This window comes from Heteronotia binoei, chromosome 9 (genome assembly GCF_032191835.1).
Source record: "Heteronotia binoei isolate CCM8104 ecotype False Entrance Well chromosome 9, APGP_CSIRO_Hbin_v1, whole genome shotgun sequence".
Classification (NCBI taxonomy): domain Eukaryota; kingdom Metazoa; phylum Chordata; class Lepidosauria; order Squamata; family Gekkonidae; genus Heteronotia; species Heteronotia binoei.
In genome coordinates, this window is record NC_083231.1 from 120,954,641 (window position 1) to 120,979,575 (window position 24,935).

General features: G+C 51.1%; 1 protein-coding gene across 1 annotated transcript in view; it reads right to left on the reverse strand.

The window, feature by feature from the left end:
- The window catches only part of ADAM33 (ADAM metallopeptidase domain 33), a 141,674-nt gene that overhangs the window by 97,777 nt on the left and 18,962 nt on the right, over positions 1-24,935 (reverse strand). The window lies entirely within an intron of this gene.

Genomic DNA, 24,935 nt, shown 5'->3' on the forward strand with positions numbered 1-24,935 from the left:
CGGGGAGGGCGGGATATAAATAAAATATTATTATTATTATTATTATTATTATTATTATTATTATTATTATTATTATTATGTTGGATCAGGCCAATGGCCTATACAGTCCAACACTCTGTGTCACATAAGAACATAAGAGAAGCCATGTTGGATCAGGCCAGTGGCCCATCCTGTCCAACACTCTGTGTCACATAAGAACATAGGAGAAGCCATGTTGGATCAGGCCAGTGGCCCATCCAGTCCAACACTCTGTGTCACATAAGAACATAAGAGAAGCCATGTTGGATCAGGCCAATGGCCCATCCAATCCAACACTCTGTGTCACATAAGAACATAAGAGAAGCCATGTTGGATCAGACCAGTGGCCCATCCAATCCAACACTCTGTGTCACATAAGAACATAAGAGAAGCCATGTTGGATCAGGCCAATGGCCCATCCAATCCAACACTCTGTGTCACATAAGAACAGAAGAGAAGCCCTGTTGGATCAGGCCAGTGGCCCATCCAGTCCAACACTCAGTGTCACATAAAAACATAAGAGAAGCCATGTTGGATCAGGCCAATGGCCCATCCTGTCCAACACTCTGCGTCACATAAGAACATAAGAGAAGCCATGTTGGATCATGCCAATGGCCCATCCAGTCCAACACTCTGTGTCACACAGTGGCCAAAAAATATAGATGCCATCAGAAAGTCCATCAGTGGGGCCCGGACACAAGAAGCCATCACACTATGCCCCCCCAAGCACCCAAAATACAGAGCATCACTGCCCCAGACAGAGAGCTCCAACATTAAGCTGTGGCTAAGTCGCTGATGGACCTCTGCTCCATATGCTTATCCAATCCCCTCTTGAAGCTGGCTATGCTTGTAGCTGCCACCACGTCCTGTGGCAGTGAATTCCACGTGTTAATCACCCTTTGGGTGAAGAAGGACTTCCTTTTAATCGTTGTAACCCGACTGCTCAGCAATTTCATTGAACGTTCATGAGTTCTCATATTGTGAGAAAGGGAGAAAAGGACTTCTTTCTCTACCTTCTCTATCCCCTGCCTAATCTTGTAAAACCTCTATCATGTCACCCCGCAGTCGAAGTTTCTCCAAGCGAAAGAGCTCCAAGCGTTTCGACCTTTCTTGATAGGGAAAGTGTTTCAGGCAGATGATAAGCAGCTGGGGAGTGAAGACCAACGCTTGCGGTCCTCTGCACAGCCACCCCCCATGGAAGCAGCCTCCAGATTTCACGCCCCTGTATCCCTCCAGCCAGATGGGAACTGCTCCAACATGGCGGTATCAATGCCCAGCCCAGCCAGGCGAGCCACAAGTAGATACCACAGTTGGTGGTGCTGACCACTGGAGCGTCAGGGGAATCAACAGTCACACATTCTTCCAGCTACCTCCCAACCCAGCCTGGGTGGGGGGGCTATCGTACCCTCAAAATGAAACAAAAAAAATTAAGGTAAGGTAGTCCCCTGTGCAAGCATCAGTCATTTCCGACTCTGGGGTGACGTCGCATCACAGTGTTTTCACGGCAGACTTTTGACGGGGTGGTTTGCCATTGCCTTCCCCAGTCTTTTACACTTTCCCCCCAGCAAGCTGGGGACTCCTTTGACTGACCTCGGAAGGATGGAAGGCCGAGTCAACCTAGAGCCGGCTACCTGAAAACCCAGCTTCCGCCGGGATCGAACTCAGGTCATGAGCAGAGCTTGGACTGCAGTACTGCAGCTTTACCATTCTGCGCCATCGGGATGCTATAAATAAAGGTCAAGGTAGTCCCCTGTGCAAGAACCAGTCATTTTCGACTCTGGGGTGACATCTCATCACAACATTTTCACGGCAGACTTTTTACGGGGTGGATTGCCATTGCTTTCCCCAGTCACCTACACTTTCCCCCCAGCAAGCTGGGGACTCCTTTGACCCACCTCGGAAGGATGGAAGGCTGAGTCAACCTGGAGCTGGCTACCTGAACCCAGCTTCCACAGGGATCAAACTCAGGTCGTGAGCAGACCTTAGGACTGCAGTACTGCAGCTTCACCAATCTGCACCACGGGGCTGTATTAAAAAAACGTTAAGACCTTCTTAAACCAGACCCATGCGGCATTCGTTTCCAAGACGCATTTGGCGTTCGGGGGGTACGTGATTTAATGATGGTTTCTTTTCACAGAGGTTTTACAAAGCACTAGTCGGAACACAACAGGCAACTGACCCCACTGTACATGGGCAGGAAAGGGGCGCAAGGTGCTGCCCTGTCCCAATTTGGATCAGTGACACAGGAACCGATGGGCCCGAAGTCACATAAGGTCAGCCAAAGGAACGCAACAAGCACAACGTCGCACACAGAGAGCTCTTATGGTGGGGGCAGGGCAGAAGGAGAACTAATCTCTCTGCTGTCAACTCATCTGTCCAGGGGACCACAGAGTGTGTCATCATCAGAGCGGAGATTCAAACCAGGCCCATCGGCTTCCCGGCATCGAATGACAAGCAGGTGTTTAAAAATAAAATAAATGACTGGGAGAGGAGCTGTAAGGGGAAAGCTCTGACTCAGCTCTGCGGGTGTGCCAGACCCTGGCTTGCGCAGGGATCTGTAATCCCCCCGAGGAACAGAGACCGGCACAACATCTGAACAGTGCAATGCAAAAGAAGTGAGCCCACGGTGGGCTCTAGACCGAGAGTGGCCACATGCGGCTCTTTCACACATATCGTGCGGCTCTCCGAGCCCCCACCGCCCCATCGGCTGGCTTGGAAAAGGCCCTTGTCTCTTTAAATCATTTCTTCAAGCCAAGCCAGCTGACAGAGTAGAAAATGCATTTAAAATTAAAGTTGCTTTCTTTCCACCTCTCCCTCTTCCACCTATTTGCCTGACTGCCTGCCTGCCTGCCTTCCTTGTGGCTCTTAGACATCTAACGTTCATGTCATGTCTTGCGACTCTCAAACATCTGACGTCCGTGTCTCGCGGCTCTCAAGCATCTGACGTTCATGTCTCGCGGCTCTCAAGCATCTGGCGTTCGTGTCTCGCGTCTCTCAAGCATCTGGCGTTTGTGTCTCGCAGCTCTCAAACATCTGACGTTCGTGTCTCGTGGCTCTCAAGCATCTGGCGTTCGTGTCTCGCGGCTCTCAAACATCTGACTTCGTGTCTCGCGGCTCTCAAACATCTGACATCCGTGTCTCATGGCTCTCAAGCATCTGGCGTTCATGTCTCCCTGCTCTCAAGCATCTGGCGTTCGTGTCTCACGGCTCTCAAGCATCTGGCATTTGTGTCTTGCAGCTCTCAAGCATCTGGCGTTCATGTCTCGCTGCTCTCAAGCATCTGACGTTCATGTCTCGCGGCTCTCAAGCATCTGCTGTTTGTGTCTCGCAGCTCTCAAACATCTGACGTTCGTGTCTCGTTGCTCTCAAACATCTGACGTCCATGTCTCACGGCTCTCAAACATCTGGCGTTCGTGTCTTGCTGCTCTCAAGCATCTGGCGTTTGTGTCTCGTGGCTCTCAAACATCTGATGTTCGTGTCTTGCGGCTCTCAAACATCTGGTGTTCGTGTCTTGCTGCTCTCAAGCATCTGCTGTTTGTGTCTCACGGCTCTCAAACATCTGACGTTCGTGTCTCGCGGCTCTCAAACATCTGGCATTCATGTCTCGCGGCTCTCAAACATCTGACGTTCGTGTCTCGCGGCTCTCAGACATCTGGTGTTTGTGTCTTGCTGCTCTCAAGCATCTGGCGTTTGTGTCTCACAGCTCTCCAGCATCTGGCATTTGTGTCTCGCGGCTCTCAAATATCTGACGTCCGTGTCTCGCGGCTCTCAGACATCTGACGTTCGTGTCTCACGGCTCTCGGACATCTGACGTTCGTGTCTCACGGCTCTCGAACATCTGACATTCATGTCTCGCGGCTCTCGAACATCTGACATTTATTCTGTGCAGCTCTTACGTTAAGCATGTTTGGCCACTCCTGCTCTAGACTGTCTGGCACCCTAGGCAAAGCTGACTTTTGGCATGCTTCCCTCCCCCCCCCCCAACTGATAATCAATACTCCCTCTAAGCTGTGGGGTCTTGTGAGCAAAAATTTTACTTTGTGAGCTACTGGTATTAAAGTTGTGAGCTGTTGCATCCATGAGTTTGCTCTGGGGCCGTTTTTCCTGAGCTAAGACAAAAAAAATGTGTGAGTTCGATCGCAGTAACTCAGCTGAGAGGGAACATTGCTGCTAACATCATAGGGTTGCCAAGTCCCCTGCCTTCCCTCTATTGTACCATAAAGTTTTCCCTCCCAAATGGCTAGAGCGGCCGCAGAAACCATAGAGTTTTCCCGGAAGCAGCTAGAGCGGTCGCCGCGATGATATCACACCCGGGTGACGTCATCACCCCGCCGATGTGGGCCGGCAGGTCGGGAACCTCCCGGGCAGGAAACCCCCCCACCCAGACCGGGGGTTTGGCAGTCCTATAACATCACCATTCATTGGGGGGGAGCACCCAATTCAGTGCCCCCAGAAGGCCGGCGCCCTAGGCAATCATCTAGTTTGCCTAGTGGCAGGGGCCAACCCTGAGTGAGCCACAGCCCAGAGGTCTTTCACCGCACTCCTCCCAGGATGGAGAAGACCTGGCAAAGGCCAAGTCTGTCATCCCTGTCCCATGCTCCTGAGCTCCCAAAAGGTTATCTCCTGACTGGCCAGCCGTTGTTTGCAACAGGATGGTCTTCATCAGGGGTGTCAAACGTGCAGTCCAGGAGCTACAGTCACACGTGCTAAATAATGCGCTGACAATCCACTTTCAGTGCGCTTTCCAAGTGGATTTTACTATGGGCACTTTCACACATGCTACATAACGCCGTTTCAATCCACCCTGGCGATCATGTTAAAGTGAGTTTCGCCATTTCGTACGGTAAAATCCAGTTGCAAAGTGCACAGAATGTGGATTGAAAGTGCGTTATTCAGTGCGTGAGAAAGCGTTCTGTGCGAAATGGCAAGCGTCCAGTTGGAAAGTGCATTGAAAGTACATTATTTAGCGTGTGATCACAGCCTAAGATTGAGAAAGCTCAGATTCCAGTTCCTAATACAAACCTCACAAAGGTGACCTCTGGTCAGTCATTCGCACCTGGACTACCTCAAAGGGTTGTTGTGAGTAGGGCCTTTTTTGTAGCAGGAACTCCTTTGCGTATTAGGCCACGCCCCCCCTGATGTAGCTAATCCTCCAAGAGCTTTCAGGGCTGTTAGTACAGGGCCTACTGTCAGCTCCAGGAGGACTGGCTACATCAGGGGTCTGCGGCTAATATGCAAAGGAGTTCCTGCTACAAAAAAAGACCTGGTTGTGAGAATCCAATTGAGAAGAGGGGGATCATGAACACCACTCTGAGTTTCTTTGGAAGAAGGGACAGGTCCACTCCAAACACAATACAGCAGTGGTCCCTAACCTTTTTGGCACCAGGGACCAGTTTTGTGGAAGACAATTTTTCCACGGACTGGGGGTGGGGTGGGGGACAGTTTCAGGAGGATACAATTGTGCACTTTATTTCAATTAGTTTGGTGTGATGGTGAAGTGTGTGGACTCTTATCTGGGGGAATCGGGTTTGATTCCCCACTCCTCCACTTGTACCTTCTGGAATGGCCTTGGGTTAACCATAGCTTTCTTATCTGGGAGAACCGGGTTTGATTCCCCACTCCTCCACTTGCAGCTGCTGGAATGGCCTTGGGTCAGCCAGAGCTCTCTTATCTGGGGGAACCGGGTTGGATTCCCCACTCCTCCACTTGCACCTTCTGGAATGGCCTTGGGTTAACCATAGCTTTCTTATCTGGGAGAACTGGGTTTGATTCCCTACTCCTCCACTTGCAGCTGCTGGAATGACCTTGGGTCAGCCAGAGCTCTCTTATCTGAGAGAACCGGGTTTGATTCCCCAGTCCTCCACTTGCACCTGCTAGCATGGCCTCGGGTTAGCCATAGCTCTCTTATCTGGGGAAACCGGGTTGGATTCCCCACTCCTCCACTTGCAGCTGCTGGAATGGCCTTGGGTCAGCTCTTGCAGAGCTGTCCTTGAAAGGGCAGCTTCCATGAGAGCTCTCTCAGCCCCACCCACAGGGGGAGAGAAGATATAGGCGATTGTAAGCTGCTCTGAGACTCTTTCAGAGTATAGGGCAGGGTATAAATCCAATGTCATCATCATCTTTTTCCATTGTAATACATGATGAAATAATTATACAACTCACGGCCCGGTTGCTAACAGGCCATGGACTGGTACCGGTCCATGGCCCGGGGGTTGAGCACCTCTGCATTACAGCCACGGTTAACTCATGGGTAGCTCAGCCCGGATGACCAAAGACTTGCTCAGAGGCTGTAGGGGCGGGCGAGAGAACTCGAACCCATGTCTGGCGGACCTCCCTCCTTCAGTTCTGCGTGTGGCCAACATCCAGAACCGTGATCGTCCCCACCGGAGTCTGTCAGCCGTTCCAGGAGGTATGTTCTGTCTCACTGATGCTGGAACAATGCGCCTCCCCCCCTCTTAGTTTCAACCCTTTGGGAACCTTCATGGGAACCAGATGTGCAGCCGGAAAGCTTCCCAGAAAATGACACTCGAAGCAGAGAAGAAAATTGCTCTCTCATCCCTCCTCCGTTTCTGACATAACGCTGCCCTCCCGTTCACCCCCGGAGAACGGCCCAGCGGGCACCAGCGTTCCCACAGCGATTTCCTTTATAGCAGCTCCGATCCTATAGGCCGGGGGTGGGAAAAAAGACCCCTTTGCCCCCTCCCCAAATCATCTCCCCCACAGGGAATGCTGCTGGAAGGCTATTTGGCTCCAAGAGCCAATTCCTGATCCTTCCAAACATCAGTCCGTCATCGCCGGAGGGGCGAAAGAACAGGACGCGGTTCTCTTGCGTTCCTCCGAGCCCCACAATTTGTGGAGGACAGCTGGAATTCAAGCACACGCAGGCTGCCAAACAAGAGCGGCCTTGGCTCTGAGGCGAGAAAGAGGCATTCACTCTGCAGTGTTCTCTCTCTCACGTGCGTACACCCTCGGCCCACGCTCTTGGGGGACTTCCCAGAATCCTCTTGGCTCATCCACAGAGACACAAATTGCCTGAAAGTGGTGGGGATTCCCCCCCCACACGTCTAGGGCTGCCAGCCCCCAGTCCAGACGGGGGTTCTCCCACCGTGGTTCCCAATCCACTGGCCCACATTGAGCCTGTGGGGGGGAAGCTCCCCTGACATCGCTGGCACGATGACATCACTTGTGGGTGACGTCATCATGCCGGCAACATTGCATGCGGCCGCTCTAGACAATTCCAGGAAAATTCTATGGTATTCCCAGATGCTCTAGCAATTTGGGAGGGCAAAACTCTATGCCACCTATCCTACTACAGAGTTTCCCCTCCCAAATTGCTAGAGCGTCCAGAAAAACCATAGTTTTCACAGAAACTCCTAGAGCGGCCATGCGCAACATCCCCAGCGCGATGACATCGCTTGTGGGTGACGTCATCATGTCGCGCACGCGGGAAAGTCCCCCACTGGAGGACACGGGGGACTTGCCGACCCTACCCGCATCACCACACTCCAAAATCAAACTTCCCCAAGGCAATACGGTTGACCCAACATATTTCTGCTTCTTCACAGCGTGTGGAAATACTCTGCACTTCAGAAAGGAAAGACTCGACTCTTCTATGCTCAAGAGGGGCTCTACGAGCATCTTGTTTGTGTCCCTCCCCCCCCCCCCCCCAAAGCATTACAATGTTTGGTGCAGTGTCTCCACATTCCCTATTGGCCAAAAGATCTTGGAAACCAAATTTGTTGGTCTCTAAAGCATTATTAGACTTGAATCTAGCTCAGGGGTGGCCAAACTCACTTAACACAAGAGCCACGTAGAATAAATGTCAGACGTTTGAGAGCTGAGAGAAGGAAGGCAAGGAAGGAAGGAAGGAAGAAGGAAGGAAGGAAGGAAGGAGGAGGAAGGAGGAGGAAGGAAGGAAGAAGGAAGGAAGGAAGGAAGAAGGAAGGAGAGGAGAGGAGGGAGGGAGGGAGGAAGGAAGTAGGGTTGCCAAGTCCAATTCAAGAAATATCTGGGGACTTTGGGGTGGAGCCAGGAAACATTGGGGGTGGAGCAGGAGCAAGGTTGTGACAAGCACAATTGAACTCCAAGGCGAGTTCTGGCCATCACATTTCAAGGGACTGAACACCTTTTAAATGCCTTTCTTCCATAGGAAATAATGAAGGATTTGGAGCTCATAGAATTGGACCCCCTGGTCCAATCTTTTTGAAACTTGGGAGGTATTTTGGGGAGAGGCACTAGATCGTATACTGAAAATTTGGTGCCTTTATCTCAAAAAACAGCCCCCCCAGAGCCCTGATACCCACGGATCAATTCCCCATCATTCCCTATGAGAATCGTTTATGGAGGTGCATGATGGCTCTGGGGCGGGGCTTCCCCCGCTGGCCAGCTGGCTGGGGGAGGGGGGAAGCCTGTAAAGCCGGGGGATCCCCCTCTGGGACCTGGGGATTGGGAAGTCTAGGAGGGAGGGAGGGAGGGAGGGGAGGAAGGAAGGAAGGAAGGAAGGGAGGGAGGGAGGGAGGGAGGGAGGGAGGGAGGGAGGAAGGAAGGAAGGAAGGAAGGAAGGAAGGAAGGAAGGAAGGAAGAAGGAAGGAAGGAAGGAAGGAAGGAAGGAAGGAAGGAGGAAGGAAGGAAGGAAGGAAGAAGGAAGGAAGGGAAGGAAGGAGGAAGGAATCAATTCTCCATTATAACCTATGGAATCAGTCTCCATAGGAAATAATGGAGTGCCAGCAGACATAGAGAAGCCATGTTGGATCTGGCCAATGGCCCATCCAGTCCAACACTCTGTGTCACATAGTGGCCAAAAAAATTATATATATATATACACACACACACACACACACACACTGTGGCTAATAGCCACTGATGGACCTCTGTTTCCATATTTTTATCCAATCCCCTCTTGAAGCTGGCTATGCTTGTAGCCAGCCACCACCTCCCGTGGCAGTGAATTCCACATGTTATCACCCTTTGGGTGAAGAAGTACTTCCTTTATCCGTTTTAACCTGACTGCTCAGCAATTTCATCAAATGCCCATGAGTTCTTGTATTGTGAGAAAGGAGAAAAGGACTTCTTTCTCTACTTCCTCCATCCCATGCATTATCTTGTAAACCTCTATCATGTCACCCCGCAGTCGACATTTCTCCAAGCTAAAGAGCCCCAAAGCGTTTCAACCTTTCTTCATAGGGAAAGTGTTCCAACCCTTTAATCATTCTAGTTGCCCTTTTCTGCACTTTTTCCAATGCTATAATATCCTTTTTTGAGGTGCGGTGACCGAATTGCACACAGTATTCCAAATGAGACTGCACCACCGATTTATACAGGGGCATTATGATACTGGCTGATTTATTTCAATTCCCTTCCCAATAATTCCCAGCACGGCGTTGGCCTTTTTTATTGCCATCGCACACTGTCTCGACATTTTCAGTGAGTTCTCTACCACGACCCCAAGATCTCTCTATTGGTCAGTCTCTGCCAGTTCACACGACATTTCCCCCCTCCCTGCTTTCTGATGCCCCAAAAGTGGACGGAGGGCCTCTGAACCAGGGGATCCCCCTGCCCCCAACTGGAGATTGGCAACCCTATGTGCATCTCTTGCACGCAGCTCTCTGCAAACCTGCAAGAGCTGAATCTGGCCCAAATCTTTGCAACACTCCACGCTGGCCCAGATCCGTCGTGTCTCCAAGGAGAGGTCATGCTACACAGCTCACTCTATAATAAATTACCCATCCTGCCCGAAGCCCAAGAGGAGCCCATTGTTGGTGCCAAACGCGAGGATGCATTCCCTTCCCCAGGCCAAATGGGAACACTTCCCAGATCTTCAGAAAGGGAAGGCCAGAGAGAGTCCTGCAAAACATGCCTTTTGATCTCCTCCTCCTTCCACGCCTCCTCCCCAGCCCTGCCCCAGCAGCTACGGTTGCCAATCCCAGGTGGGGACTGGGGAGCCCCCACTTTGGAGGCCCTCCCCTCGCATCAAGGTTATCAGAAAGCAGTGGGGGGGGGAGGGAAATGTCTGCTGGGAACTCTATTATTCCTATGGAGACTTATTCCCATAGAAAATAATAGAGAATTGATCCACGGATATCTGGGGCTCTGGGGGGGGGGCTGTTTTTTTGAGGTGGAGGCACCAAATTTTTAATATAGACTCCAGTGCCTCTCCCCAAGATACCCCCCAAGTTTCAAAAGGTTGGAGCAGGGGGTCCAATTCTGGAGCCCCCAAAGAAGGTGCTCCTATCCTTCATTCTTTCCTACGAAGGAAGGCATTTAAAAAGCGCGTGGTCCCTTTAAACGTGACGGCCAGAATTTGCTTTGAGTTCAACGATGCTTGTCACAGCCTTGCTCCTGGCTCCACCCCCAAAGTCCACAGATATTTCTTGAATTGACTTGGCAGCTGTACCAGCAGCCCTTGAGTCATTCTTGGAGAACCGCAAACTGGTTTCCGCCGCCCGATGGGTCGAAAGGGTGTGATTCACAGCTGAGATACGGAAACACACGGGACACATAAGGAGGGCGGGAGAGAAAAGGTCTGGGATCTTTTCCTCGCACCTCGGGGCAGTATTATTTTTAGCAAGTCTCACTTCTCCGGCAAGCCCCTGGCATTCTTCCTCTGCGTCCCCCTTGGAAACGGCAGAGGCCAAGGGGTTAGGGTTGCCACCTCCAGGTTTCAGCTGGAGATCTCCTTGCTATTACAGCTGATCTCCAGGTGACAGATTTGTTCCCCTTGAGCAGGGGTGTCAAACATGCAGCCCGGGGGCCAAATCAGGCCCCCAGAGGGCTCTTATCAGGCCCCCAAGCAATTGGCTGTCTGCTTCCTTCGCCCTTTCTCTTGCTTCCTTCTGCATCTCAGCTTGCTTTGCCAGATTTGCCCAATCGCACAGGAGCTACAGAGCAAAGCCTCTATTTTTTTCCATTGGCTGGGGCTCCTGTGTTGGGGAGGAGTGGGGGAGGGTTGATATCGCTCCATTGCACAGCAAAGCTACTGAGCCAAGCCTCTCTTCCTTCTGTTGGCTGAGGCTCCTCCCCCCACCCTCTGTGAAAAGAATGAAAAAGTCACAGCTTCCTTAGCCCAGTTCCCTGGATCCCATGAGAAAAATACAAAGAAAGCACCTTTAAGACCAATGAGTGCTAAGTTTATATCTCTGCTACCTGGCATTACATTTAAGAGACGTTTTAGCAAGTTTAAGGGTTTTTTTTTTAAAAAAAAATTAATTGTGTTTGTCTGTGTCCTTTATAAAGTTTATCTCTTCTACGTAATCTTAAATAGGTACACACATGGCCTGCCCCAACAAGGTCTCCTTTATGTCAGATCCCGCCTCTCTTCCTTCTGTTGGCTGAGGCTCCTCCCTCTCTCAGTCCCCTGTTGTAGGTTTTCTGGGCTGTGTGGCCATGGTCTTGGCATTGTGAGACCTCACGTTTCGCCAGCCACTGTGACTGGCATCTTCAGAGGTGTAACCCAGAAAACTGGGTCAAAATGAGAAGATGGTAGGCAGGTAATTTATATCTACTCAGGTAATTTATATCTACTCAGGCAGGTGGGGTAGGGCTGAGTCATTATCTTGTGGGAGCTTCCCAGGCTGTGACATGTTAATGGAGGAGCTTACCTGAGGGGGTTCTTTTGCATATGGATTGACTATAAAAATTCTAATCTTATCTGTATTGCTGTTGTAAGCTGTAAGGTATTTTGTGTAGAACAGGGGTGGCCAAACTGTGGCTCAGGAGCTGCATGTGGCTCTTTCACACATATCGTGTGGCTCTTGAAGTCCCCACCACCCCATTAGCCAGCTTGGAGAAGGCATTTGTCTCTTTAAGAGAGCCAGTTTGGTGTAATGGTTAAGTGTGCAGACTCTTATCTGGGAGAACCGGGTTTGATTCCCCATTCCTCTACTTGCAGCTGCTGGAATGGCCTTGGGTCTTGCAGAGGTTGTCCTTGAAAGCGCAGCTGCTGTGAGAGCCCTTTCAGCCCCACCCACCTCACAGGGTGTCTATTGTGAGGGGAGAAGACATAGGAGATTGTAAGCCGCTCTGAGTCTCTGATTCAGAGAGAACGGCGGGGTATAAATCTGCAGTCTTCTTCTTCTTAAATCACTTCTCCAAGCCAAGCCAGCCAGTAATTTGGAGAATTCGTTTAAAAGTTAAAGTAGCTTTCCTCCCACCTCTCCCTCCCTTCTCCTTCCTTCCTTCCTTCCTTCCTTCCTTCCTTCCTTCCTTCCTTCCTTCCTTCCTTCCTTCCTTCCTTCCGCCCGCTCTCAAACATCTGATCTTCATGTCTTGCGGCTTTCAAACATCTGATGCTTATTCTGTGCAGCTCTTACATTAAGTAAGTTTATCCACCCCTGGTGTAGAATTTCAATAGCCAATCCATATACAAAAGAAACCCCTCAGGAAAGTTCCTTTATTCCCTATGGAGACCCATTCCCATAGGATATAATCGAGAATTGATCTGTGGGTATCTGGGGCTCGAGGGGGCTGTTTTTTTGAGGTAGAGGCACCAAATTTGCAGCATAGCATCCAGTGCCTGCCCTCAAAACACCCTCCAAGTTTCAAAAAGATTGGACCAGGGGGTCCAATTCTATGAGTTCCCAAAGAAGGTGTCCTACATTATTTCCAATGGAGGGAAGGCATTCAAAAAGTGTGCGGTCCCTTTAAGAACTCCCTTCGGAGCTCAGTCATGCTTGTCCCAACCTTGCTCCTGGCTCCACCCCCAAAGTCCCCAGATATTTCTTGAATTGGACCTGGCAACCCTAGGGACCGGTAAGAAATTTCTTTTAATCCTGACACTGAGAGTCAACAAGGGGCTAGCAGAGGCCTGCCGTGTCCGCAGAATAAATGCCGTCAGCCGAAGCCATCCGCAGCCAATTCTCTAGGCAACCTGAGGGTCTAAATATCAAATGTCTGCTTCAAACGCAGCCTCTCTGCTCATGTTTCCATGGCTATTGAGGAGAAGGCCAAAGTATCCTGGGTCATGCGCACGCATTACAAGTTGTCAAAACATACAGGGCTGCCAACTTCCAGGGGGTGGCTAGAGACCTCCCGCTAAAACAACCGATCTCCAGTGAAAGCGACAAGAACATAAACACATACGAACTTGAGAGAAGCCCTGTTGGATCACGCCAGTGACCCATCCAGTCCAACACTCCGTGTCACACAGTGGCCAAAACCCAGGTGTCATCAGGAGGTCCATCAGTGGGGCCAGAACTCCAGAAGCCCTCCCACTCTAGACCCCAAGCACCAAGAATACAAAGCATCACTGCCCCAGACAGAGTGTTCCATCTATAACTTATAGCGAATCACCACAAATGGACCTATGCTCTTAAGAACATAAGAGAAGCCATGTTGCATCAGGCCAATGGCCCATCCAATCCAACACTCTGTATTACATAGTGACCAAACCCTGCTGCCATCAGGAGGTCCACCAGGAAGGAAAGAACTCCAGAAGCCCTCCCACTGACGCCCCGCCACCACCAAGAACTTAAGAGAAGCCCTGTTGGATCAGGCCAATGGCCCATCCAGTCCAACACTTTGTGTCTCATAAGAACATAAGAGAAGCCCTGTTGGATCAGGCCAATGGCCCATCCAGTCCAACACTTTGTGTCTCATAAGAACATAAGAGAAGCCCTGCTGGATCAGGCCAATGGCCCATCCAGTCCAACACTTTGTGTCTCATAAGAACCTAAGAGAAGCCCTGCTGGATCAGGCCAATGGCCCATCCAGTCCAACACTTTGTGTCTCATAAGAACATAAGAGAAGCCCTGCTGGATCAGGCCAATGGCCCATCCAGTCCAACACTTTGTGTCACATAAGAACATAAGAGAAGCCCTGCTGGATCAGGCCAATGGCCCATCCAGTCCAACACTTTGTGTCTCATAAGAACATAAGAGAAGCCCTGTTGGATCAGGCCAATGGCCCATCCAGTCCAACACTCTGTGTCACAGAGTGGCCAAAGCCCAGGTGCCATCAGGAGGTCCACTGGTGGGGTCAGAACTCCCGCAGCCTTCCCACTGTTGCCCCCCAAGCACCACAAATACAGAGAAGCCATGTTGGATCAGGCCACTGGCACATCCAGTCCAACACTCTGTCTCAAGGTGAGGCTTTACATATTACCTACAAGGCAATATTTTTGCTTGGCTGGAGATGCCGGGAGTAGAACCTGGGACTTTCTGCATGCCAAGCAGATGCTCTACTGCCGAGCCACAAACCCACACCTCCTACATCCTCCAGATAAAAACAATCATGTGCTGCCTGAAAGCTTGGCACACCTTACTGAATAGAGATGTCACCAAGCAGGCACTGGTGGAAAATGCAAAGGGACTCAACGGTTTCCATGGCAGCAATCATCCCGCCCCATAACACAACCCTCTCTGCTTGGCAAAAAGATTTTCTCACGCTAAACCAGCTATGCCTCTGGGAACTGGTGCCTGTGATACCTTGAGATACCACCTATCCACCCAACACCTAATGAGTTCCCCCAAGTCCAGAGGACTAAATGTCCGAAGTAGGTTTGTCAACTCCAGGTTGAGAAATTCCTGGAGATTTAGGAGTGGAGGGTTTTAAGGAGGGGGGACTTCAGCGGGGTATGATGCCACAGAGTCCACCCTCCAAAGCACCCATTTTCTCCAGAGGGAGCGATCTCCAGAGAGCTAGTTTAGTGTAGTGGTTAAGTGTGAGGACTCTTATCTGGGAGAACCGGGTTTGATTCCCCACTCCTCCACTTGCCCCTGCTGGAATGGCCTTGGGTCAGCCATAGCTCTCTTATCTGGGAGAACCGGGTTTGATTCCCCACTCCTCCACTTGCCCCTGCTGGAATGGCCTTGGGTCAGCCATAGCTCTAGAAGAGTTGTCCTTGAAAGGGCAGCTTCTTTGAGATCTCTCTCCGCCCCACCCACCCTCCTCACAGGGTGTCTGTTGTGGGGGGAGAAGATATAGGCGATTGTAAGCTGCTCTGAGTCTCTGATTCAGGGAGAAGGACGGGGTATGAATCCAATGTCTTCGTCGTCTTCTTCTGTTGTATGGAAATCGGAGATGGTTCCATAGGTTTTCCAGGTCTCACCTGGAAGTTGGCACGCCTACACCAAAGCCACCTTTGGGACCATCCTGTTCTGCCCAGATTAACGGCTGCTGACAAGGAAAATATTCTTTTGCAGCTTGAGTCCAGTTCCTCCGAGACCGAGAGGGGTGGGACTGTGTGTCGTTTTCTGCTCATTTGCAGATCAGAGAAACCACAGCGCCGTTTGCGGAAGACATCTGAACGACCAACAGATTTTCAGCCTTCCTGCAGAAATGCTCCACGCCCAGATATGTATCACACCACCATGCACCTCTGCTTTGGGCTCTGCTGGTACTTCCTGCAGCAGTCATTTCGGGGTTGCATTCCCCAACCCTGTTTCAGATTGCCCACAAGCTCAAAAAGTTTGGTGATCCCTGACCCAGAGGGCTTTCAGAACAACAGTTTGAGGCTGTTGGGTCCTACATCCTTCACGAAACCTGAATTACTCCTGCCTTTCTGTATGCACCAGAAAACATTCAGAGTTGCTGAATTTCAGAAGAGGATGTCAAAGTCTAGGGTTGCCAGTTTTGGGTGAGGAAGTGCCTGGAGATTTTGGGAGTGGAGCCTGGGGAGGGTGTGGCTTGGGGAGAGGGTAGGGTTGCCAGCCTCCAGGTGGGGCCTGGAGATCTCCCACTTTAACAACTGATCTCCAGTTGACAGAGATCAGCTCCCCTGGAGAAAATAAGCTATATAAGATACCCCCGAAAGCAATAAAACTTTCACGCAACGCATGTAAATATGTGTTTTTAGGGAAATTAAACAAAAACAGAACTAAGGAACACTGAATATTCTTGAAATTTCCCCATAAAGTCTTTCAACAGTCTTAGAGGATGATAGCCTCTGGAGAGCCAGTTTGGTGTAGTGGTGAAGTGCGCGGACTCTTATTTGGGAGAACCGGGTTTCATTCCCCACTCCTCCACTTGCACCTGCTGGAATGGCCTTGGTCAGCCAGAGCTCTCTTATCTGGAAGAACCGGGTTTGATTCCCCACTCCTCCGCTTGCAGCTGCCGGAATGACCTCGGGTCAGCCAGAGCTCTCTTATCTGGGAGAACCAGGTATGATTCCCCACTCCTCCACTTGCACCTGCTGGAATGGCCTTGGTCAGCCAGAGCTCTCTTATCTGGGAGAACCGGGTTTAATTCCCCACTCCTACACTTCCACCTGCTGGAATGGCCTTGGGTCAGACATAGCTCTGGCAGAGGTTGTCCTTGAAAGAGCAATTTGCCACCATAACATATGTGGGAATTGGTCTCCATAAGGTATAATGGAGCGCCCAGCAGACATTTCCCTCCACTCCCCTTCTGGTTTCTAATGACCCTGAAGCTGGGGGGAGGGAGAGGGTCTCCAATTCGGGGATCCCTTGCCCCCAACTGGGGATTGTGCAACAATAAATAACCCAAAGGATTATAGTGACCAAAAATTTACTAAGTATAATATACTACAAACAAACATAACTTCTATAGGTGAACCACAGTTCATATTAACACATCAACAATCACATCAACAAGAGCCAGTTTGGTGTAGTGGTTAAGTGTGCGGACTCTTATCTGGGAGAACGACCCTTGGCACTTACCGTGAGGGGTCCTTCTCCTAGGAGGAAAGGAGGACATCTTGGGTGCTTTCCCACCGTCCAATCAGGGAGGCAGGAATCAAAACTTCCTCTTCCTGTGGCTGTGGGGAACCACCCATCTTCAGTTCGGGTGACTCCGAGCAGCAGTATAACGTTAACTGTATCTATAAAAATAAAAAACTTCTAACAAGTGAAACAGCAACAACTATTAGTCTGTCGGTGCCCATAAGGGAGATGGGCGATCGACGAAAGTATAAATTTTATAGATAGGAAAAGTAGGGACCAGGCCCGAAGACCATCAAATGTTGGTAGAGATGTAGTTAGATACAGTGGAGAATTCAGCTGCCCAAGGTAGGGCGATAGATGGGAGGGCAAGATGTCCTCCTTTCCTCCTAGGAGAAGGACCCCTCACGGTAAGTGCCAAGGGTCGTTCTCCCTAGGAGGCGGAGGACATCTTGGGTGCTCCTAGAGCAGTAGGTTACTTAGGGAGGGATCGCCCTACTCAGGCAGTACATGCTGTAAGATTCGTCTACCGAAGGCCGCATCCGCCGACGCGTAAGAGTTCAGCTTGTAGTGTCGAACGAAGGTGGAGATTGACGACCACGTAGCTGCCTTACACACTTCCTCGACTGAGGCGTTCCTGCTGAAGGCTGCGTTAGCGGCTGCGCTTCTGGTCGAGTGTGCTGTGATCCCAGGCGGAACCTCGAGGTGCAAGGCCTTGTAGGCCTCCGCTATGCACTGCTTAATGGCGTAACTAATGGCCGACTTGGACATCTTTTGCCCTATTCTGGGTGCAGAGATATTGATGAACATAGAGTCTGACTTACGTAGTGACTCTGTTCTAATCAGGTAGACTTTGATCGCCCTCCGCACGTCCAGGGTGTGCCAGGTTCGTTCCTTGGGGTGTCTGGGATCCGGACAAAAGGATGGTAGATTGATCTCTTGATTTTGGTGGAATCTGGATGACACCTTTGGTTGGAAGGTAGGATCCGGGTAGAGTACGACCTTGTCCTTGTGGAACACGCATAGCTCCTTCCTAGTAGACAGAGCTCCTAACTCGGAGACCCTTCTGGCCGATGTTATTGCCACCAGGAAAATCGTCTTCATGCGAAGCATCTTTAAGGGCACTTGCATGAGCGGTTCGAAGGGTGGACCTGTTAGGGCGGTCAGCACTGGGTTCAGCCTCCAGGTCGGGAACCGATGAGTCTGCGGTGTGGAGCTTAAGGAAGCTCCTCTAAGGAACCGTCGGATGTGAGGGTGAGACGACAGGGATACACCATCCACCTGCTGAAGTACTGACGACAGTGCCGCGATCTGGCGTTTGAGGGTGGCTGGCTTCAGGCCGGACTGCAGCCCATCCTGAAGGAATTGTAGCACCCTAGGAACAGTAGGGTGTAATGGATCCACACTCTTTCTCCGGCACCACCTGTGGAAGGCTTTCCAAGACATGTTGTAGATCCGCGTCGTGGATTCCTTTCTGGATGCTAGGATGGTATTCGTCACTTCGCTGGTGTACCCTAGGTCTAGTAGCGATCTCCTCTCAACCTCCACGCGGTCAATCTCAGCCATTCTGGGCGGGGGTGCCACACTGGTCCCTGCAGCAGCATGTCCGGCCCGGTTGGAAGGTGGAGGGGTTTCTCCGCCGACAACTGCTGGATTGAAGAGAACCAGGGACGCCGAGGCCACCAGGGCGCAACTAAGATGACTTCTGCCCCCAGCGACCTGATCCTTCTGAGAACTTTTGGGATGACCGGGATTGGCGGGAAGGCATACAGGAGACCTTGAGGCCACGGGGATGTTAGGGCGTCTGTGGCCTCCGCCTGACTGTGAAAGTGCCTTGTGAAGAACCGGGGCAGCTGGTGATTCTGTGGAGATGCGAAGAGGTCCAGGGTTGGCGGGCCGAAGTGATCCACTATCTGTAGGAATATAGTCCTGTTGAGAGACCACTCCCCTGCCTGGATGCTCTCTCGACTGAGCCAGTCCGCCTGCACGTTGTGCGCCCCCTTGATGTGTTCTGCTCTTATTGACTTTAGATGAAGTTCTGCCCAGCCGAACAGTTTTCCGGCCTCCCTGTAGAGGGAGCTGGACCTGGACCCCCCTTGATTGTTTAGGTAGGCCTTCGCTGCTATGTTGTCCGTTCGCACTAGGACGTGTTGGCCTGAGACTTGGTCCTGGAAGTGTAGGAGGGCTAGACGAACTGCCCGAAGCTCTAGTAGGTTGATCGGGAGGTTCGATTCCCTGGTCGACCACTGGCCCTGTGTTGGGATCTCGTTGAGGGTTGCCCCCCAACCGGAGAGGCTGGCGTCCGAGAACAGTTGCAGCTCCCCCTCTATGAGGAAGACTCTCCCCTGGCGTAAGTTGCTGGCCTTGGTCCACCACCTGAGGCTCTCCTTCACCGCCGGGGGCAGTGAAAGGGATATGGAGCGTCTCTCCATGATGTGTAGTTGGTGGGGGCGAAGGAACATCTGGAGTTGTCTGGTGTGGTGCCGACCCCACTGTAGTGCCTCGAGGTTTGAGATGAGGAGGCCCATGAGTCTTGCTAGAGTCAGTAGTGATGATGATGACGCCTGGATCACCTGTTGTGCCAACGTCATTGTCTTTAAGATCTTGTCCTCTGGGAGAAAGATGGCTTTGAGGTTTGTGTCCACTATCATGCCCAGGTGCTCTAGTCTCTGAGTCGGTCGAAGGTGACTCTTGGCTGTATTGATCAGGAAGCCGTGTCTTTGGAGGCAGTTGATTGTGCTCCTTAAGTCCTGTTCTGCTTTCTCCCTTGACGATGACCTCAGCAACAGGTCGTCGAGGTACGGATGCACGTGTATGCCCCTCTGTCTGAGGTGTGCAATCAGGTTCACCAACACCTTGGTGAACACCCGTGGAGCCGTTGCAAGCCCGAAGGGTAGAGCTCTGAACTGGTAGTGAGAGCCCTTTACGCAGAAACGCAGGAACTTGCGGTGTGAGGGTAGAATCGGGATATGTAGGTAGGCCTCTGTCAGATCCAGCGATGCCATGTAGTCCCTGTGGTTCAGGGCCTCTGTTATGGACTTGATGGATTCCATCCTGAAGTGTCGTAGTTTGATGTTTCTGTTCAGGAATTTTAAGTCCAAGATTGCTCTCCAGTCCCCGTTCCTCTTGGGAACTGTGAAGAAGATGGAGTAGACACCTTGATATTTCTGTTTCGTAGGGACTTGTTCTATGGCCGCTGAGTCCAGAAGGTGGCGTATTGCCTTGAGGGTGATGTCCCTCCGCTCCGGGTTTGAGCGGAGTGGGGAAATGATGAAGCGATCTGGGGGTGTACGCCTGAACTCTATCGGGTAGCCCCGGGAGACAATCTCTAGAGTCCAAGAGTCCGCCTGCGATTCCACCCAAGCCTGATGAAAGTGCAGCAGGCGGCCCCCTACTGGGATGTGGTCCCAGTCATGCCTGGTTGGGCTTGGGGCCCTTCTGGAATCTGCCCGATCTATCGGGCTGGTTCCTCTGAAATCGGTTGTGGGAGGGGTTCTTCTGGAAACCCTGCTTAGGTTGGCTCCAGGTTGACTTCTTGTACTCCTGCTTCGGTTTGTGGAAGTTGGATGGGGTCCGAAAGGAATTGGAGCTGAACCCTCGCCTGTCGGTGCGCCTCAGGAATTTAGGCATGGCCTTCTTCTTATCTCGCGTCTCCACGAGGATCTTTTCTAGTGTGTCACCGAATAGCTTCTCACCCTGAAAGGGATATCCTGAAACGATCGACTTGGAATGGACGTCGGCTGGCCAGGCTCTAAGCCAAAGCCCCCTTCTGGCTACCGTGTTAGCTGCCATCGCCCTGGCTGAGCCCATCTCGGAGGAGCAGCCACGGCGAGCAGAGAAGAGGCGGCAGCGGCGTTGCCCGCTCCGAGACGGGGCGGCTGGCCACGCTCCCCGGCGCCGTTTCCCCCCCTCCCCCCAGCTCCATCCCAATGTCTCCTGGCTCCACCCCCAAAGTCCCCAGATATTTCTGGGGTTGGACTTGGCAACCCTAACCCCGTGAGGTCAGTTGGGCTAAGAGCGAGGGTCACCCACCCATGGTCACCCAAACGGCTTCTTTTCAGAGCAAGGATCGGAACCCAGGGGTGTCAAAGTCATTTGTTATGAGGGCCGGATATGACATAAATGAGACCTTGTTGGGCTGGGCCGGGTTGGACCGGGCCATGTGTGAACCTATTTAAGATCAGGTAGGGTTGCCAATCCCCAGGTGGGGGCAGGGGATCCCCCCGGTTTGGAGGCCCTCCCCCCCCCCGCTTCAGGGTCATCAGAAAGCGGGGGGAGGGGAGGGAAATGTCTGCTGGGAACTCTGTTATTCCCTATGGAGATTTATTCTCATAGAAAATCATGGAGAATTGATCCGCAGGTATCTGGGGCTCTGGGGGGGGGCTGTTTTTTGAGGTAGATGCACCAAATATTCAGTGTAGCATCTAGTGCCTCTCCCCAAAATACCCCCCAAGCTTCAAAAAGATTGGACCAAGGGGGTCCAATTCTATGAGCCCCAAAAGAAGGTGCCCCTATCCTTCATTATTTCCTGTGGAAGGAAGGCATTGAAAAGGTGTGCCGTCCCTTTAAATGTGAGGGCCAGAACTCCCTTTGGAGTTCAATTATGCTTGTCACAGCCTTGATCTTGGCTCCACCCCCAATGTCTCCTGGCTCTACCCCCAAAGTCTCCTGGCTCCACCCCCAAAGTCCCCAGATATTTCTTGAATTGGACTTGGCAACCCTAAGATCAGGTAGTAGAGATATAAACTTTTTAAAAGACACAAACATGATTAATGATTTTAAAAAACCCAAAACTTAAAATAAAACATGTTTAAAACATTAGCACTTGTTGGTCTTAAAGGTGCTTTCTTTGTATCTCTCTTATGCGATCCTGGGAACTGGACAAAGGAAGTTCTGGCTCTTTCCCTCCCTCCCCAGGGGACCAGGAGGTCAGAGGAGCCTCAGCCAATGGAGAAAATAGAAGTTTTGTTCTATAACTCCTGTGCGATTGAGCAAGCCTGGCAAAGCAAGCTGAGATGCAGAAGGAAGCAAGAGAGAGGGAGAAGGAAGCAGACGACAGCCAGTTGCTGGGGCGGGGGCTGATAGGAGCCTTCTGGGGGCCTGATTTGGCCGCCGAGCTGCTTGTTTGACACTCCTGTTCTAACCGCACAGGTTACTAGGATCTCCAACTCAAGCTTGGGTAATTTTCTGTGCCCAAATTTGGTCAAAAGCCCCAACGAAGCAAGGCTCTCCTTTCCCCATGTGTCTCAGGCCCTTGACTAAGAATACGGCGATTATCAATTTATTTTAAAGGTCAAAGGAAGGCCACACGACACAGCTGCGTTCGGGGATGTTTCTTCCCTGGGCCCAACTCCTTCCCAAACAAAAGGGCTTCTACAACCTCGAGGCAATAAAGCCGGTCACGGCAGCTGGAGTTCCCAGTTTACCCCTCTCTGCCTGGAACAAGGAAAACGGAACAGCTGCCTGGCTCCAATGCCCAACCGGGCCCCGTTGCCAAATGCGACTCTCAGTCTTTTCCCATCCTCTCTGTGTGGATTCATTGACAGGTGCCAGGGCCAGCTCTCCTGCGGCAGGACCGAGGGGGGCCAGCTTCCAGGTGGGCAGCATGGGAAAGAAAGCACACGGCTTCCGTAACTGCCAGCCTCAAACAATCACAGCCAACACAAAAACTTAACAAAAACTGCATAATACAAGGTGATAATTGAAGTCTCCTTCCTTCCTTCCTTCCTTCCTTCCTTCCTTCCTTCCTTCCTTCCTTCCTTCCTTCCTTCCTTCCTTCCTTCCTTCCTTCCTTCCTTCCTTCCTCCCTCCCTCTATTTTCCTTCCCTTCCTCCCTCCCTCCATTTTCCTTCCTTCCTTCCCTCCTTCCTTCCTTTCTCCCTCCCCCTATTTTCCTTCCTCCCTCCCTTCCTCTATTTTCCTTCCTTCCTTCCTTTCTCCCTCCCTCTATTTTCCTTCCTTCCTTCCTCCCTCCCTCCCTCTATTTTCCTTCCTTCCTTCTTCCCTCCCTCTCCCTATTTTCTTTCTTTCTTTCCTTCCTCCCTCCCTCCCCCTATTTTCCTTCCTTCCTTCCTCCCTCCCTCCATTTCCCTTCCTTCCTTCCTCCCTCTCTCCCTCTATTTTCCTTTTTTCCTTCCTTCAATTTATACCCCACCCTCCCCACCGAAGCAGTCTCAGGGCGGCTCACAGCAATAAAACATTTAAACAATTCATTAATTCTTGGCTTTGACAGTTTAAAGGTTGAACAAATTAAACAATAAACAATTAGAACAGTTTAAAACAATTTGGGTGCCAGCGTCATTCATTTCCGGTGTCGTTCCGCCCTCAAAAGCACGAGAAAGCGAGTCCTTTTTAAGCAATCCAGCGCTGCCTCTTGCCAGAAAATGTGATGGTGAAGTGAAGAAAGGTGATGCCACAGTAACCCAAGTTTTATAAAGCAGCCAGCGGTCCAAGCGTTGTGACAAGGATGTAGTAATGCCCTTGTTTCACATTGGCTTCTTCAAGCTTCGCAAAGTCAATTTCAGATACAGGGTAGGAACGCCAATATGCGCCCAAGTACTTGTAACAAGTTGCCAGAGGAGCCTCAGCCAGTGAAGAAAATAGAGGTTTTGCTCTGTAACTCCTGTGTGATTGAGCAAGCCTGGCAAAGCAAGCTGTGGTGCAGAAGGAAGCAAGAGAGAGGGAGAAGGAAGCAGACGACAGCCAGTTGCTGGAGGGCTGTCTATACAAGAGACTGCATTGATTCTACTTTAATTATCACCTCATATTATATAGTTTTTGTCAGGCCTCAGATTCAGTGGGAGCTCACAGGAGCGCAGCTCCTGAACCATTCTGAGTTCCACCTCCTTGTCCATTGAATAGTAGGTGCAGCTGCATAACAATCCCTGGTTGAGCTCCACCACCTATTTTTCTACAAAATGACCGCTGGTTTTTGTTAAGTTTTCGTGATGGCTGTGATTGTTTGAGGCTGGTAATCACAGAAGCCGTGTGCTTTACTTCCCCTGCTACTCACTGCCATGGTTCTCTTTTGGTTTGCTCAGCCTCCAGGTGGGGCCTGGACATCTCCCACTTTGACACCTAAGGCTGCCAGTCTCCTGCCAGGGCCCCAACCTGCTGGCATGGAGCAGACCACCAGAGGAAACATAGAATCCTAGAATTGGGACCTCCAAGGTCATCTAGTCCAACCCCCTGCACAATGCAGGAAACTCACAAACCCCTCCCCCTAAATTCACAGGATCCCCACTGCTGTCAGATGGCCATCTAGCCTCTGTTGAAAAACCTCCAAGGAAGGAGAGCCCACCACCTCCCAAGGAGGAAGTCTGTTCCACTGAGGAACCGCTCTAATGGTCAGGAAGTTCTTCCTAATGTTGAGCCGGAAACTCTTTTGATTTAATTTCAACCCATTGCTTCTGGTCCTACCTTCCGGGGCCACAGAAAACAATTCCACCAAATCCTCTATGTGACAGCCCTTCAAGTACTTGAAGATGGTGATCCTATCACCTCTCAGCCGCCTCCTCTCCAGACTAAACATCCCCAGCTCCTTCAACCTTAACTCATAGGACTTGGTCTCCAGACCCCTCACCATCTTCGTCGCCCTCCTCTGGACCCGTTCCAGCTTGTCTATAGCCTTCTTAAAATGTGGTGCTGAAAACTGAACAGAAGACTCCAGGTGAGTTCTTACCAGAGCAAAGTAAAGCGATACCATTGCATCACGTGATCTGGACACTAGACTTCTGTTTACAGCCCAAAATTGCATTTGCCTTTTAAGCCGCCGCATCACACTGTTGACTCATGTTCAGCGTATGATCCACTACGACCCCTAAATCCTTTTCACACATACTACTGCTAAGACAAGTCTCCCCCATCCTATGACCATGCATTGGATTTTCCCTGCTCCTGAAGAGCCCCATCAGCACGCACCATCCCCAGCGCGATGACATCACCCTGAAGTGATGTCATCACACTGGGGGGCATTGGGCCGGGCACATTCTAGGACTCATGCTAAAAACTCTATGGTACCATAGACTTTTACCATGAATCCTAGATTGTTTCCAGTGTGACACTCTAGGAATCATGGTAAAACTCTATAGCCTCTCCTCTCCCCAAACCCCAACCTTCCCAGACTCCACCCCACCCCCAAAAAATCTCCAGGAATTTCCCAAAACAGACTTGAAATCCTAGGACCAGCATGGATTTTTCAAAGCCCAGGTATTTTCCAAAACCCGTGGATTTTTCAGCCAGGGTTGCCAGGTCTTCGTAGGAAAATACCTGGAGACTTTGGGGTTGGATCTAGGAGAGGGCGAG